Source organism: Cupressus sempervirens, chromosome 8 (genome assembly GCF_028749045.1).
Source record: "Cupressus sempervirens isolate cs-2001-9-10 chromosome 8, ASM2874904v1, whole genome shotgun sequence".
In the NCBI taxonomy this organism is placed as follows: domain Eukaryota; kingdom Viridiplantae; phylum Streptophyta; class Pinopsida; order Cupressales; family Cupressaceae; genus Cupressus; species Cupressus sempervirens.
Window position 1 is genome coordinate 788,975,634 of NC_143125.1, and position 18,390 is coordinate 788,994,023.

An 18,390-nucleotide genomic window follows, 5' to 3' on the forward strand; every position below is an offset into this window, starting at 1 on the left:
AGAAAATGAGTCTCAAATTTTTCTCAACTAAGGTACAAAGTGTGCTCACTCGATCCTCTCTAGCAGTATGGTGATCAACCTAGATCTGGAGTCTGTGTGAGCCCACCATGAAGGAGCCAAGGGAAGATATGTAGGGCATGTGTCTAGTATCTTTGTAAGCATTCCAAGAAAACAATAATCCCATCTTGAATATCTAATAAGTTCTCATCGTAGAAAGCCATGCTTAGACGTAGTCCCCCTAGAGGATCCACCCAGGTCCATATGATATCTTGCCTGTACATGTCAAGTTTGACATGCCCATTTAACTCCTGCCAAGATGAGAGTAGATGAGCAGGAGAACCTAATGAGAACTGGTATGGAGGGAGATGGTTGATGTTGATCCCAACAAAACTTAGCAGGATAGTAGCCTAAGGATAACAATAGTGGGCTCTAGTAGCTAGATTAGAGTCTATAATAGCAACTGAGGAATAGTAGGATAAAGGTATCTATGTTAGCCTTCAACTAAGTCTGCAAAACAAAAGATGGTGGAGAAACTAGATTAGGTCAAAATGGCTGCAAGTCTGAATGGGTGAGTTCCAAACTCGGCCAAAATAATACTGTGGGGGGTAGATCTATGACATCTGATAATTTGATGGAGTAGAGTCTGGGTACACTTGATCATGGCCCAATCCAATTCTAAAAGAGGACCCCAAACCACCACACCATAGAGCACTGTAGGTTTTACTAAGGAGTCTAGGAGGCAGAGCTTAGATGATGTGTCCCAAAAGTGGTGTCTGAAGCACTGTCTCTTGAGCATGGCAAGGGAACCCAACCCTTTATTGATCTAAGGCTGAATGATTGGTCTCAAGCTAAAACAAGATCCAAAAAACTTAACCCCAAGAAATGTGTAAGATGATGTAATCTCAACTTCCCAACCCTAGAAGTTAAAATGGAGATGTGAGGTCTTCAAACTGTTAAAGACCATAACATGAGTCTTCTCAAGGTTCATGACTAGTTGTCTCATATAACAAAAAGATGCAAGTATCCAAAATCCTTTGAAGACCCTCAAGAGAACAAGAAAGAAGAACCACATCATTAGTAAAGAGAAGGATGAGATCAATACCTAGTGTAGATAACAACCATCACCTGGAAGTGAGGAATCTCTGAGAAAAGCCTCAAGCTCATCAATGTAGATCCCAAACAGGGTGGGTGAGAGAGGGAAGCCTTGCTTCACCCCAATGGTACTCTAGATAGAATTGGAGAGGCCATTTGTGGTCTTGAGTCTACCAATCAATGTCTCATATAACTTCATGATAGTTGTCAATAAGATCTTATAAATACCAATATCTCTTAGTCTCTGAAAAGGGCCACTCTAGGGATGGAATCAAAAGCCTTACAAAAAATCCACAAAAAGAAATAGACTTTCTTCAAGTGGTATCGAGCCTCATCAATAATAGTGTAAAGATATGATCCATGGTCTAATAGTCTACTGTAAATCCTACTTGACCCTTAGCCCTACAATTCCTCCTATCAAGCTCACTAGATAAAATAGTATTCAATGTTGTAGCATAAAGTTTGGAAAATTTATGCCCAATCATGATGATGGTCCTATAGTTTTTGGGATCAAAGGTCAGCTTGCACTTATGGATTGGGTGAATAATGTGTCTTGACCAAAATTCTAGAAAACCAAAACAAACCACACTATTGAAGAGTGTAGAGAGATAAGGGCCCAAGATCACAGTGCCAAGCTTGAAGAGCTCAACTTGAAAACCCTCCTCATCAGCTTCCCTATTACTTCTCATAAGTTTGATTGCTTCATAAATGCTAGAGGTGGAGAATAAGTGATAATAGGGGAGTGAGCTAGGAATGGAAGTGAGCTGACCCAAGATATCATACAACGTGGAGACATGAGAGGTAAGGAGGTGAAGCTCAATGGTGGACTGGGATTGGCAATTCTGGGGGAACATGATGCACCAAGACAACTTGGGATACTAAATAAGCATGTCATGGAGGGATCTACTCAGTGAAAAAATAAATATTCACTTCTTATGGTGAAGAAAGCATTTTTAGGAGAGTTGTAAATTGGTGAAAGCAGGGAATGAGTATCAAAAGCCAACTGTAATGAGCGGTTGAAGGTTTTAAAAGCCTTATCAAACCACTAATTCATGGGACAAGTATTTTGTTGAATGGATCTAGGAGTGCTTGGAATGGAGTGGTAAGGGATAGAGAGGAGAGTCGACTCATAAATCATGATAGCTAGTGAGTGAAACATGGTGGACATGTGACTATGATCCATGAAGCTAGTAGGGTGGAGGAATCTTCTCAAATGGAAAATGAAGAGTCTTTATCACTATCTTCAAAATAGAAATAGGTAAGGGGGTGATTCTAGGTAGGATGACTACATATGGGTGGTAGTGGGTGGGAAGAAATGTGAATTGAATGGCTAAGGAGGGCATGATCTACTAGGGGAAGATAGGAGATAGTAAAGTTTTGGATGGAGAGGATGAAAGAAACAACAATGAGGATATAATCAACCATGCTTGCACTCCCACTATGGCCAACATGTAAAAAGCTCAAAACCTAGGAAGCAAGAGAGGCCATTCAGAATCACCAGATTGGAGGACTCACAGAGCTAGAGAAGGTGGCAACCATAGTAAGTTAGAGATCCACTATGATCCTTAAACAAATTTTGAAGCCCCATATTAGTAGGATCACTCTCAAGAGTAGAAATCAAGTTAGATAGGCAGTCATACTAAGGGGTCTTGAGATCTTTAGTCCATGCATTAAAGTCTCCTAAGATGATGTTACCTATAGCTCCAAACTTGGAGATGCTCTCGAATAGGTTTGTAAAAGGGTTCCTGTCCTCGACACTGTGAATTGCATAAGGTGAGGAAGTCAGTAGATAGTAACAAATGGCAATTAAGATATATCTCTAATGATGATTGATGCCACTAACCCGAATCCACATAACTCTGTCTTGAGAGTCAAAACCAACCAATGTGGTAGTACTGAATAGATCATCTCTAATCAAACAAGAAACCCACCAAAACCATGCACAGCACCTAAATCATAGACCTCCTCTCTGCAAACTGAAAGCCACTGATATCATGTTAACCTAGAAGGGGTCAACCATGACTCTCATGAGTCTCAGTAACAACCAAAAAATTAGCATACCCAACTGCATCATGAAGTAAGCATAGAAAAGACCATAGGGATCCATTATCATTCCAATAGTTGACAAGTAGAGAGCTAATGAAGGGCTTAGACTTTCCCAACTATTGCTGCTCAAACCATCATTTAGCTTGGGTATGTCTCACATCCCAACCCTTGGGAGGTGAGTCTTGAATAACTACTTTTAGATTCCTTATTACTATCAATTTCTCATTACTCCTTACTTCTACCATGAGGCTCCTAGAGTGATTTAGTTCAGCTACCTATGACTTTGTGGGGTCCTCATCAAGAAATATCTTTGTGGGAAGAAGGAAGAGCTTCTTCTTTTCCCTAAGAGCTTGTAGTCAATCAACCAATGAGAGAAACCTAATAAAAAGGGTGCCATCATGTCCAAACCATGCTCTGTCTAATGTAATATTTGAAATACCAAGTTTCTCATTGGAAAATGAGTATCCTCTTGGGGAGAGGATCAATGGAGGATGAAGGAAGACCTCTAACCTAAAGGTTGAGTTCCCTAAAGTGCCCAACCCGATCCTCTATGAACTTCTCTTGAATGATTTTTTCAACCTCAAGTAGAGGTGTAGTGTTGGAGTTTTCGCAAACTAGAAGACTTAAAGAACTTTCAGAGTAGAACACAATAGAACAATCCATTTGATCTCACCTATCACAAATTCATAGTTATGACATCCCAAACAAGGGTATTGACCAATCTGCATTTCTTGACACCAATACAACTTTATAAATTGCATTTGGAATCATATTCAAAAACTAGTGAAAGGGATTTTTCATAAGCTCAAATAAATTTTTAAAAAAACAATTTTTTGACCTCTAGAATGCAATGCAAAAGGAAATTTCTCATTTAGATCAACTGGGTCAAAATTGCAACTAATCAAAGGGACCTCCTAGAATTTTGAACAATTTACATCAGCATGACAACAATGAACAATCAACTTTGAGGGATTCAAAACCTAGTGAAAGCATATCAAAATGACTTGAATTATGAAACATAGGTTATTTGGTAAGAATACTAAACATTCCCAAAGTGGTGAGTCATGAAACATTACTAGGTGTGAGATATTCAAATGCAAACTAGGCCTCTTATCATTGCTTGACACTTTGGTAAAATGCAAAACTAAACATTGCTCTAAACAAAACTTCACAAAATGATTTAGAATGATAATTTATCATTAGGGAATGCATGAATATACTAAATGAAAGGTGTTAAAAATGTAGAAGTTGATGAAAGGAAACTTCACAGCTTGCCAAGATCACTTGCATACAAATAACCTATCAAAGGGAAACCAAAGGAGGAGGTGGAGCTTGGAAAAAACTAAACGAACTGAGAGAACAAATATTGCAACCATGAAAATGTATTGTTATACAATATGCTAAAAATGATTTCTATATAATATGCCTTGAAAATGAGTTATGAATTGAGAAATACAATGAGAGAGCCTGGATATAAAGGCCTCAAGGAGACTTCTAGAACAAGCTAGAAGGTGCTAGGAGATAAGAATGACAACTAAACATAAGTCCACAAAAGGTGGGATGTCTTCAATCAAGGTGAGGAGATAAGTATGACTTAGATAGGAACAAACTCCCACGTTGTCAACAACTCCTAGACTACAACTAATAAATAAATGCATTTAACCTAAGTAAACTTAAGTAAAAGAATAAATAATTAATGAATAATTATTTACTTTAGCACCCCCCCTTAAGTGCAACTTAGGGAAATGCCTTAAGCTCACAAAAAACTAGGATGAAATGCAGAATGGGTTCTTGCAATGAGGCCATGTTAGGTATCCATGTACAATGCAAAGAAATGCAACATCTAAAAATGGGGAAAGAGAGAAAACTACATGGGAAAAATCCTCCCCCAAAAAGAGGTAAGAAAATCTAGTGAAGGACTGAAGAAGCCTCCAACTAGAGAAATGTCCCAAAATATAGGAACAAGAGAAGATCATGAAGAGCATCATTGAAGTATGAAGAAGCTACAAACTCTATCAAAAAGAAACTACTGATCTAAAGAACCTCCATGGAAAAATAGAAGGCACGAACTGAGCGTGTCTATATGGTAGATGATCCATCTCACTGAAATACATAGATAGTTAGCCACTGTAATTGCCTAGTATATAAGATCAAATATTGAATACATAGCTCACACTATTGAACCATCAAACCAAGGAAGCATTAGAACAATAGAATAACCTCCCCTTAATATAAATGGAGTGAGATAACAAGCAACTAATAAAGTGGGCCAAATCCTCTGTAGAAAGAACCAAGAACGACGAGAGAGTTGAAGAGGTACAAACACCTATAAAGGAATAGTCACCAATGCTACATGGGGCTAATGTCATGGATGGGAAACTCACTTGACAAAGGAAGAGGGTACAAAAATGGCAACAACTAACACCCCCATGGTGCTTTATAAATAGTGCAAGTACAATTGTCTCAAAACAACGTTCATGAACCTAAAATACAAGAGTGGCACTTTATCTTAGTGCATTTGCATAAAGATTCTTACAAATGATATCAACAATGATTAGAAAGGGAAAAAAGTTGATACAAAAGATAGTACAACCCAAAACAAAAGATCCCATGCCATGAAAATGATCCTCAAACCTAGAACACCCAATATATCCACCATAGAGCAAAAATGCCAAAAACATGATACAAAAAGCATGGGGAAAAATCTAAAGGAGAAAATAGGACTTCTAAAAGGATAACAAAACTAGCTTTCCAAAATATAACATTTTCAAAAAATGGAGATGGGACGTAAAAGATATGCTTACCGAAGTGAAAAATAGAACTTCAGACTTCAACTAAAAAAATGGGCAACAAAACTACATCAAAACCTTAAAATACCTACACCAATGTCTCTGTCTTGGAACCAAATTTTTAGCACTTCTTTTAGATCAAAAAAATACCTCTATATGCTCAAGTTATGGCCAAAAAATCACAAGCAGGTCAAAAGGACCCTAAAGAGGTGTTGGAAGGGGTTGATGCAGTGTTGACATCATGTTGACATCAGTAAATATGTGCATAGAATTGATGACCTTTCGGCCATCATAAATAAAAAAGAGGCCATGTAGTGTGACATGTGGTAGGTACAACTATCCAAACACTGACATGGCAGGGGCCACATGGCAGATGCCAAATTGGCACCCATGCCATGTGCTAGCTGCAAACTATGCCAAGTGTCAACAAGCTGTAGGCATGGAAAGTTGATGCAGGAGCATCCAGAGGTATAAGGGCAATCCTGTGTCAACCAAAAAATGTACTTAGACTTAGTTTTTGTTTCATGTGTTTTCATTTCTAGATACCCATTTGGGTCAAATAAAGGTTCCAACTCTCACAGTTCCACTATTAGTGTTATAGGATAGAGTATTTGAACACCTTGGGATACGTGTAAATATCAAAAAAATAGGAGTATGTAATTGAGCCACCATTTTGGTGAAATAGAAGGTGTAAATTGGTCAAATGATTGTAATTATAATTTAGAGCATTCCAGAAAAAGAGTCAGGTCAAAAGGCCCACGGTTTGAAAGTTATCACAGTTTTTCAGTTTCTAGAGACCTCCTAAGAATGCTTCAAAGTTAAATGACCTCGAACAGGGCCAAAAATGGGGGATGAGCAAATCTTGTCCATAGGGCTATAGAGCACTTTGAGAGATTTTTGAAAATGTAAATAGTTCATCAATCAGAGCTACGGTTCAAAAGTTATGCCTCCCACAAGTTCGGTTACCATTTTTGGAGTCTTCTAATTTTGTGTTGACTTCTAATGCGACTTCTAGAGCCTTCTATTTGGTCGGTGGATGCCAACTAGCACTTTCTAGAATATATTCCTAATCCTTAACCCTTCGAGGTCTATTTAAGAACATTTATGGCATTGTAAAAGGCAGTTCAGAGTGGAGTTTGAGAGAAGGTACTGGGAGAAGAATTTATCTCCAGATTTATGCTATTGTAAGCCCATAGGGCATGTTTTGGAGTATGTTTCTCTACACTAAGTGTACTAGCATATTTTTACAGTTAATAAAAATTTCCCTTTCCTATTGTGTCCATTCTGTGCTTGGGTATTGTCCCCATCAAAAGTGCAAGTGGTAGCAGACGAGTGAAGGATCCCTAGCAAAGGTTGCCATAAGTGGAGGTGCGGAGGAGGCATGGCCATTCTTGAGGGCATCAAAGTGGCATGGTGGTGGCCATAGAGCAGCGACCACAGGTGGGTGGCTCCATAGTGTTGCTACCAACATCAATGGCACATTGGTTGTGTGTGTGGCCGTTGGGTAGCACTACTGAAATTATTTTTATTTTTATTTTTTTTACAAATTGTCCATACAGTCCTCTGGGGGGGCTAAAAAAAATTTCCAGATGCTATGGAAGCCAAAAATAGAAAATTTAATATGAATCCTAACTATAACGGTCCTTCTAAACTCGATGGCAACATCCATTTAGGCCCAAAGTGCTCCAAAAAAATGCTCTTCCCTTGAATTGAAGAAAAAAATCATAAACAAACTAGGGTTTGTGTCTCTGAATCACGACTTCAAAAATCCTTCAGCCAAGAAGTAGCAGGGAGGCTCTGATACCATGTAAAAGTTGATGAAAGCCAACTTCATAGCTTGCCAAGATCACCTGCATGCAAATAACCTATCAAAGGGAAACCAAAGAAGGAGGAGGTGGAGCTTGGAAAAACTAAACAAACTGAGAGAACAAATATTGCAACAATGAAAATGTATTGCTATACAATATGCCTTGAAAATGAGTTATGAGTTGAGAAATATAATGAGAGAGCCTAAATATAAAGGCCAGGAGGAGACTTCTAGAACAAGCTAGAAGGTATTAGGAGATAAGAATGACAAATAAGCATACATCCACAAAAGGTGGGATGTCCTTGATCAAGGTGAGGAGATAAGTATGACTTAGATAGGAACAAACTCCCGTGTTGTCAACAACTCCTAGACTACAACTAATAAATAAATGCATTTAACCTAAGTAGACTTAAGTAAAAGAATAAATAAATAATAAATAATTATTTATTTTAACAAGAAATATATAACACCTTTTAGGCCTTGAAAGGACGGTCAAGCACACATACATTAAATGCACTTTAAGAGCTCAAAGGCTTGGAATAGTACTCAAACTGGGAGGACAATTTTGAATCCTATCAGTGGCTCTATCTAGGGATGCATGTCTCTTGTGTACATGGAAAGGATTTAGAATCACTAGAAGAAGAAAACCACACACTTGACAACAAAAACCTCCCTTAAACAACTTATTGAGAGCAAGGAAATCTACTCCTAAACCATACACGATAGCCCCGGGACACCGAACTTCAACAAAACTTTTACTTCTATCATAAATTTGATTTTTATCTGATTTTTCATGAGATAAACTAATAATATATCTTCCATTAGTTTCACCAATCAAATTAGCACTATAAATCAACTTGGCAAAATAGAATATACATCTTCACTTTCGTAACACATATAAAAACCATGACCACTCTCTACAACTTGCTCATTATGAAATTATAGATCATCTTGCCCAAACATATTAGAATCAAACTAAAACTCCTCTTTATCAAATGAATTATGCATGCTATTAATTTTGAGTATAAAATTTTCATATTCAACTTGGGGAAAAGGATCATATATACCTTGAAATTGTGTATCCTTATGTATAACCAAATGGTACTCAAATGATAAATTAGATTTATACAAAAAAATGTCATCCATGTCAATATTTGAAACTAATATAGAGTTCTCCAATGGTTCTTTTCCATCAACAAACAGATTAGCCACCATTTTAGAGTATTCATCATAAAACTCATTACAACGTATATGTTGATTTTCAATAACCACTTCGTCAAACACCTTGTTATCAATACCATGAGATGCAACATCATCATAATCATTGTGACACATAAAGGAAGAAAAATCTAAACTCTTACTGCAATAATATAGTGTATCATCATCAAGATCATTATTAACCAATTCTGAACATTCCATGTGCTCTTCAAAAAGTAGGTTGGTATGTCCATGCAAATCTCCCTTGTAAACATTATAACAAGTGACGTGTTGATCAACATCAAACTTTTCATCATAAAATGGATTATTGAAAACCTTAAAACAATTCCTAACATCACTATCATAAACACTTCTAATCAGAATTATCATACAAAGACAAACCATCCACTCCATCAATGAAGAAGTGGCATATAAATTAATGTTACTTGCATTGTCTTCACTAATATTATTCAAATGTCTTGAAAACCAATCATCTTTCATTTTATCAATAGGTGTTGATGTATTAATCTTAGAAACACTTACATGTTGTTGGTGTAAATAAGTATTTACTTATTACACTTACTTAAGTTTTACTTAGGTTAATGCATTATTTAATTATTTTGCATTATTTTATTATTATTTTAGATGAGACACTTAGGAGTTTGTGAACTCTCATTGAGTTACACAACTCTAATTAGGCACATGGTGTCTACAACATAGGAGTATGCATCATTCACTTAGTTGTCATGGTGACAACACAGTTTTTCGCACTCCTCATTTAGCACATGTTGTCTACTCCACTGATTTTCGTGCTACACCATTGTAGTCTTATCCTCACATCATCGCACTTAATCCCGTGCTTAATGGAGGATAATCCATATCCGGTGGACATGTGCCTGGTTGTATGACATGTCATGGTGCTAACTTCTAGGCATTCTAGAAGCTCTCCTGAGGCCTTTATATTCAGGCACTCCTATTGTACTCAAAATATGTTGGTTGTATCCAATTATTGAATGAATATCATCATTCTGATCATGCTCTACCTATTTTGGTCTACTGTGTGCTATTGTTGAGTTCTTTTGTTCTTGGGTGAATTCTGGCCTAAGCCAAATTCTTACACATGTTGCTAATTACTACTGCATGCAACCTTATGGCATTCATCTACATAACTAAGTAATTTTTCCTTATAAATAATCTCCTTATCCTCATATTGTGTAGACAACTCTTCTTTAAAAGTTTCAACCTCAAGTTTATTTGTATAATTCTAAGATGGAACTTCATTTTTAGACCTAGAAAAAGAACTCATACCTTTACTTGCATAAGAATACTCACTTCCATCATTGCTTTCTTCTTCCAAATTTAAATTAGTTTCATAAGAAGACGAACATGTGTTATCACTGTCTTCCTCTTGATTCGAGTAACCACTCTTATCATCTTCTTCATATGATGCTTCTTCATAATACATTCGATCAGCAACTTTTACTTCATCACTTGAAACATAAATTTCAGCCTATTCATCCTCACAAGACTAAGATGAACGCCTTTCAAGTTTATGATTAGTGATATTCTCAACACAAGGAAAATCATTGATATGAGAAGCCACAACTGAAATCATTTCTTCTTGCACATAAAAATGATCAAGTGCACTAACTCTATCATTTGCTTCTATAATACTATAAACATGTTCACTATTTTCAGCAAGAAAAAGATCAGCTCTTTTTTGCAATAAAGAAACTTCATCTTCACATGTTTTTATTTCTGAATTTTCAACAAGATTGTTTACAACAGCAGTAGTACTTGCATATTGATCTGGAATTGAAAACTCTTCATGACCTTCATCTCTCCTTTCAACTTCATCTTGTTGGCAAACATTTCTAGAGAAATGATTCTTAGTTAGTCTATACTTTATATTATTCTCAATCTCCATTGCTGTCATGAATGCCTAATACAAAGTCTCGATGTAATGTCTCATTTAGAGCATTTCCTTATTCACTTCATATTTGTATAATTTTTGATAATAATCTCCATGATATATTTCCCAACAATTCATATTCAAAATATATATATGGTATTTCATAGAGACATGTATTTACAATAACTAATTATATTTAATAAAATAACTATATTATATATTATTATATTAGTTATATATGCTTATATATTATATATGAATTAATTTAATTATTTATAAAAATATTATTTTAATATATAATAAAGATATAATTCTCATATACTATAGTACTTGATATATTATCTATATACTATAGGATTTGAATATCTAATTATATATATATAGTTGAAATAATATTATTATGATATATAAAAATTTATATTTGCACCTTAGTATAATTATAATATTTTTATACATGATTATTTTAATATTATAAACTTTATGCATACTATTTTTTATTATTTAATTTATATGCCAAAATGGGGATATCACACTTAGGCTCTTTATCTCTCAATAGATAACTCATCTTTTTATCAAATGCATCAAGATAAACCACTAAACACACTTGATTATCTAACCTACAATTTTTAGGAATCTCATTTACAACTCTTGCAAATCTAATATTAAATTCAGGAACTAATTCATCATTTCTGATTTGGATCTTCAAGAACTTCTCAAAAGAATCAAAGATGCTTACTCTTTCCCTGAACTGCTTCATGAAGGCTGAACGTAATTCATCCCAAGATGAATAGAACATGTTGGTAGAAAGGAAAACCAATCTCTAGCATCACCTTCTAAAGTTTGAACAAACAACTTCATATATACATCTTCATGAGAAATTTCAAAATCACCAATGAAATCACTAAACATCTAAACATGATGACTGGCTGAATCCAAATGGTTCCCATTGAACTTAGGAAAATATTTTCTAAGATCATACGGCATAGTGTTTGGGAAACCATGAATGCCATCAAAGAGTAATGGAAAGTACCTCTTGGCAGAAATAGATCTACAATCTTTATTCATGAACTGCATACTAGGTCAACAAAAATTTCCCATTTCTAACAAACTTACAATTCATCCAGCAAAATTACTTTCAGAATTTGTAACTTGCAATAGATCTAAAAACTCTTCTACCAATTTTAATCTCCAAAAAACTTCAATATGCAAACATATTTTTTGAATCTATCTTTCATAAAGTATGCCAAGATGTATCATACATCTCTCCTACTTAGTGCTAAAAATACCACTTGATGAAGAAGCTTTTGTAGAACTTACTTTCATGAAAACAAATCTAATAAAAATGGAAAATACCTTGAGTGTTGATGCCTACAAAATCAATCTACTAATTTGGCATGGGTGCAAACTTCATTTCTTCACACCATTGATCAAAATCAAGTAGACTTGCCATCTCCTTAAGGAGAAAAAAATTAAATCACTACTGTGATTCATTCTTAACATTCAAATTTCTTGTGATAGTAGATCACATACAACACTTCAAAACTTATCAGTCAAGAATTCGTATATTCTCTTTTCTTGCTTACATTTTCTTACAGAACTTTTAGACCTACACAATTAAGTTTAAAATCTTGAAAATATTTATATCGAACCAATTTGCAGTAGTATAGAGATCTTTTAGAGAGTTGCCACTCACAATCACGAGAAAGATTTTAAACATGATTTATCACTTCACAAATCATGAGAATTGCCACTCACAATCATGAGAATGATTTAAAACATGATTTATCATCAAACACTTAGAAAAGAGAAAACACCTTTGATCAATTCTGACTCTGACTTTACAATAGCACCTTGAATACCAAAACTGACTAAATTAATTGAAGAAGAACTCTCTTAGTAACCATACAATTTGCACTCAACCGCAAAGATACTACTATAAATGGATAAAACATCACTGGAGTGCATGATACTTGAGTAAGAAACTAGAAAACACATCAAAAAACTTATTGTTGCACCTTTTTTTCATGCACTTCTCCTACTGTATTGAATCTCCTTTTTTCAAATTCTCAAGGTTTGTCTTCCATTTAGATTAAATACAATTCCCTAGTAGAGTCACCATTTTGTTGGTGTTTTGAAATGTCATAGTTTCAAATTACCCCAATGAGAATAGAATACATCTAGGGACAACTACTTCCCATATACAATGTATCCTTTTAGACACCAAGCCAACTATAAGACTAAACCCTTCTTCTAATTCAGGCTCTACAAAACCTAGGCGGGTGTACCTTAAATTTATCTATATGGTACTAGTACTAAAGCATACACTTGAATCTAACAAAGTAGATAAAACCCTTAATCTTCTAACACTTATGCAAGGATCCCAGACATGAAATAGCTAATAACATGACCTAAAAATTTGATAAGCCAAGCAAGAGCAACATTTTTGAGTTCGTTCAACATTAAAGGGAAAATATATTTAATTAATGATGTTGATTTCAACATAACCATGATATGAATAACATAACACTTTAATCCTATAGTTGATCAATGCCTTATCTATTGGGAAATCCCACAAACCCCTAACTCACATCCCTAAAATTCATTGACATATCCCATACATTAGGACTTTCTAATCTATCCATTCACCTTGTAAATTTGATATCTACATCTTTATGAATCTAATACTCGACTGATCCCTTCATGAGATCTGCAACCCAATGATGATAAACCAAGCATTTACATGACTCCTTGAATCATAAGAAAAATATATCAACATATATGATCTATAAATAGATTGCAACTAGGCAATATGCACCTTGTACATATATCACAAAAGATTACAAATAGCATGAACAAGTGACAAAAATTAGATAGAAGATTAACTTTCAGCTACACCTTTTATTTATTTCCTTGAAACAGATACATAAAATTGAATCATAAAATTGCCTAACAGATATGAACTATCTGTAGTCTATTACTTGTTTTTCATTACAATGAAAAATATTGCAAATGTGGTGGAATCCCAGCTCTGGATCCACAATGTGGTCTCATAAACAAACTAGAACCTGTTGAAATCTGCTTGAAAAGATCACTATTCAAGAAGGGAGATTGTTGCAAAGAGGGAGATTCTTGATAAAGAATGTTTTCAATCATTTTTTTGTCACTTATGTCAAACTTGCTATTTTTTAGAATGACAATTGCTTATAAGATCCAAGTATTATCACTTAGTTGATTGATGAAGAGGATTTAATCAATAAGATGTAACAAAAGCACCTAAGGGAAAGGTTGAGTTATGGTTTTGTAATGAAGTACAAGGATCAGTTAAGACAATGGTAAAATGATGTATTGATAATACACTTGAAGATATAGAGGTTGGTTACACTTAGAAACTCTAGAAGAATAAGTTGTAACAAAGCTATCTCCAAAGCTTGACTAAATTCATTAGTGGGTGTCGAACAAGTTAGTTCATGTTGAGAAGATTATTAGTAAGTGCCAAGAAAATGTAAAATCTAGTGTGTACCAAGTGAAATAGAAGGAGTCAAGCAAGTTCTAGTGTTGGTCTAGACAAAAATGTAATAGGTGTCAAGTATCAATAAAACTTAGTTGATGCCAAGTAAATCCACAGTAGGTGCCGAGTAACACAATATGTGCTAAGCATCAGAAAGTCAATAGTGTCGAGCTACTACATGATTTGAAAAGACAAAGATTTGCTAGATCTGAGCCAACAAGTTTGTTACCTTGAAGTTTGTGAACCAAATGGAAGATAAGAATGATTAGCTGGTGGCACAAAATTCTAGGTTAACCATTTCTAGATGAATATAGGTGGATTCTTTGTGATGTTTCTAGAAGAAACAAGATAAGGGGTAGATACTTCATATCTTATCTAATCCAATTGAACCAAAACTAAGAGTGAGAATATTAGAGCAATAAAAGTATCCTAGACCTATATTTAAGGAGCTATAGGTCAAGAAGCAAAGAGTATGTGGTTGGAGAGAGTGTGTGGTGTCAAGGAAAGGCATCAAGAGGGAAGAACAGAGCATAGAGACTCTGCTTTGATAGGTGATCACAGAGGTGATTAAATTGGCACAATGAGTATGGAGACTTAGGGAGACAAAGCTTGAAAGGAGGACAAGCTATCAAAGTTACAGAGACTAAAAGCCAGGCAATTTTTTGAAATGAATTGAGATTTGAAATCTACAAGTTATGTTGTGAGTTGTATTAGATCAAAAGCCCTTATTGTTACTCTCTAGAAATTGTATCAGTTAGGGAAAAATCCTATGGACTTAGGTTGGTTTAACAACTATTTTGTAAATCCTTTAACATGGTGACATTCCAAGTGAATGTTCTAAAGTCCTTTAACCAAGCCCACTTCTAATAGGGTGGTTGAAATCCTTTAACCAAGTCACATTTAGTAGTGTGTTGTAGCCTTTAATAGAGCAGGCCTTTCACAGGGCATCACTTCAGAAGAGTGAGAAAGGAGTAGCATGTTACTGGTGGTTTTTTCCAAATTGGGTTATTCTTGCATGTTGATTTTTTAGTAACTTGCTAAAATGAATGTTTAGCTTGGATGCATGGTTAGTTTAAATGGGCTCACTATACTTAGTGAAAAAGCTTTATCAAGATATTTGGACTTTGAATAATTGATTCAAACCCCCCCCCCCCCCCCCCCCCAGTTATTCTAAAGCATTTCTAATAGAGCCAACCAATATGGTATCACAATAATGAGACATCTCAAAAATTGGAACCTATGGTCTCATAGTGAAAACTGCCAACCCTTGAGAAAGAGAAAAGAAAGGAAGAAATCTCAGATCAAATCAAATTCTGCCATTTTTCCACTTGGAAAACCTCAATCTACAGATGCAAAACATCTCTCTACTCTCTCTCTGTAACCTCACATCAAATATTTTCATTGCTACTAAAAAATGCCTTGAAAATATCTTCAGAATGATTGAGATGTGTAACTACTTTTAATGCTAGATATGAGATCAAAGCAAGGGCCAAACACCTGTCAAATGACTTCTAGAGGCCAAAGAAAACTCTCTGAATTATTTTTACTCCAAATCTAATAGTAACAAACTTCAATGACTTCTTTCCAACTGATTCTACAACTTAATCATGAATTTTGCTCATTCTGCTAAGGATGGCCTAGAAAACACAAATTTTCCTATGGCTTGTACCACTAAATACATGTGCAAATTCTGATCTCATATTCAAAAAATGTATCTTCTCCTAGTTCTGACGATATATTGCATTACATATTTTCGATCAAAATCACCCCTCTATCATGTGTTTGAAAATTAGGACCCCATTTCAAGTTTAGAGCATTTAAATGAAAAATTTAAATCTTTCTATAGTCTAAACTATAGAATAATCTTTAAAATGTTAGAGTAAATAATTATTTATTAATTATTTATTCTATTACTTAAGTTTACCTAGGTTAATGCATTACTTAATTGTTGTAGTTGATGAGTTGTTGACAACACGGGAGTTTGTTCCCTTCTAGTGTATACCACCTTTTTGTGGAAGTGTGGTTAGTTGTTAACCTTATCTTCTACCACTTTCTAGCTTGTTCTACAAGCTTCCTTAAGACCTTTATATTTAGCCTCTCTCTCATTGTAAAATCATCCATTCACATAGAAATTTCATTTTCCTATTGTGAAATATTTTCTCTTGTATTGTTCGCTTCAAGCTCTTGCTCCTTTGGTTTCTCTTCAGCAAGCTATTTGCATGCAAGTGACCTTGGTGCATTACAGAGTTGGATTTTATCAACTCCTATATGGTATTAGAGCCTCCCTACTACTTCTTATTCGAATGATTTTTGAAATCGTGATTGAAGACACAAACCCTAGTTTGTTTGTACATTTTTCTTCAATCTGAGGGTAGAGCAATTTTTTGGAGCACTTTGGACCCAAACGGACACTACCATTGGATCTAGAAGGCTGGTTACAATCAAGATTTATATAAAATTTATTAATTTTGGCTTATGGGCATCAGGGAAAAAAAAATAGCCCCTCTACAAGAAGTTGTATGGACTGTACAGACTCGGCAAATTTTTAAAAAAGGGATTGCACCACCACAATAGTGCTCACACACCACTGTGGGGCCACCCACATGCCACCTATGCCTCACTAACACCGACCACACTACCCACACGACACCCAACCTCGGTCATAGCTCATGCGCCACCCTTCCTCCACTTTCGCTAGTAGCGTGGTCGCTATGCCACCAAGTTCTCCTCACGGGCACCACCACTGCTGGCAGACCACGACTTATCACTACTCTAGAGGGTGATGTCACTCTGCAGCAACCCTTCATTAGAAAACTAGTTGCTAATGTCACTTTTCCAATGACATGTCACATTTTCTAGTCGCTAACATCATCACTAACCATCCTTGTGCTGACATCATTTTCTAGCTAGGTGACATCACTTTTTCGCTACTGATGTCAACAAACTAGCGGCCAAATTTTTTTGCTGATGACAACCATTTCATGGCCATATGGGTGTCAAATTTAATCTAGTGACTATATTTTTCTAGTAAGGTGGTTTTTTGGAGCAGTAGTCAATTTTTTGGCCATAACTTGAGCATATGGAGGTATTTTTCTGACCCAAAAGAAGTGCTGGAAAGTTGACTCAGAGATAGAGACAATGGTGTTGGTTTCATCATATTCTAAGTTCATTTGATCTCTTGTTTTTAGTGTCAAAGTAGAGGCTTCTATTTCCTCCTTCTCTACATCTAGAATCTAGGTTCTTTTTTAGTTTTTCTTGCTTTCAATAGTTTTTTTTCCTGGTATTTGACGGATATCATTATCTATTGCTGAGCAGGGGTATTTCTTTTCTATAATTTAATTCAGAATAAGACCCTTCTAATGTTGTCTTCTTCTCTCAATTGCAGATCCATCTGTGACCCGTCTCACACCACAAAACTATCACACCTAGAAGGCACAAATGATTAGGCTTCTCATGTCAAGGGGCTTATTGTCATGTTTGGATGAGAATCAACTTGTTCTTACATGCCCTTTTGAGGTTCTTCAACACAAGAAAAAAATGGATGAGGCCATGGGATTGATTGCACTGAACATCTCAAATAGTCTACTATTTCACTTGGATTGTTTGACCACTCCATGGGCTTATTGGCTCAAATTTTAGACTTTTTTTGGCACAGTGAATGAGTTCCAAGCACTTCAGCTTGATGTAGAGTTGACTTCTTTGTCACCAGCCAACTTTCTCACCACTAAAGACTTCTTGATGAAGTTCAAATCTCTGTGTGTAGTTTTATAGGGATGTGAGAAAACCAAAATAATTGATGAGTGCATTTTTTTGATATTGTCAAAGTTGTGAGGACAATATTGTATTTTTTCTTCTACTTTCTACTCCACTATGGATGCCCTTGGTGACAGACATAGGATGCCTACATTTGAGACATTTTGTGATCAGTTAACACAGGAATAGATAAAGATCCAATAGGTGGATGTCTATGGCTCTTCCAACCAAGCATTGCTTGCTCAAAATTCTAAGGGGAAATCAAATAAGATAGGAAAATTGATGA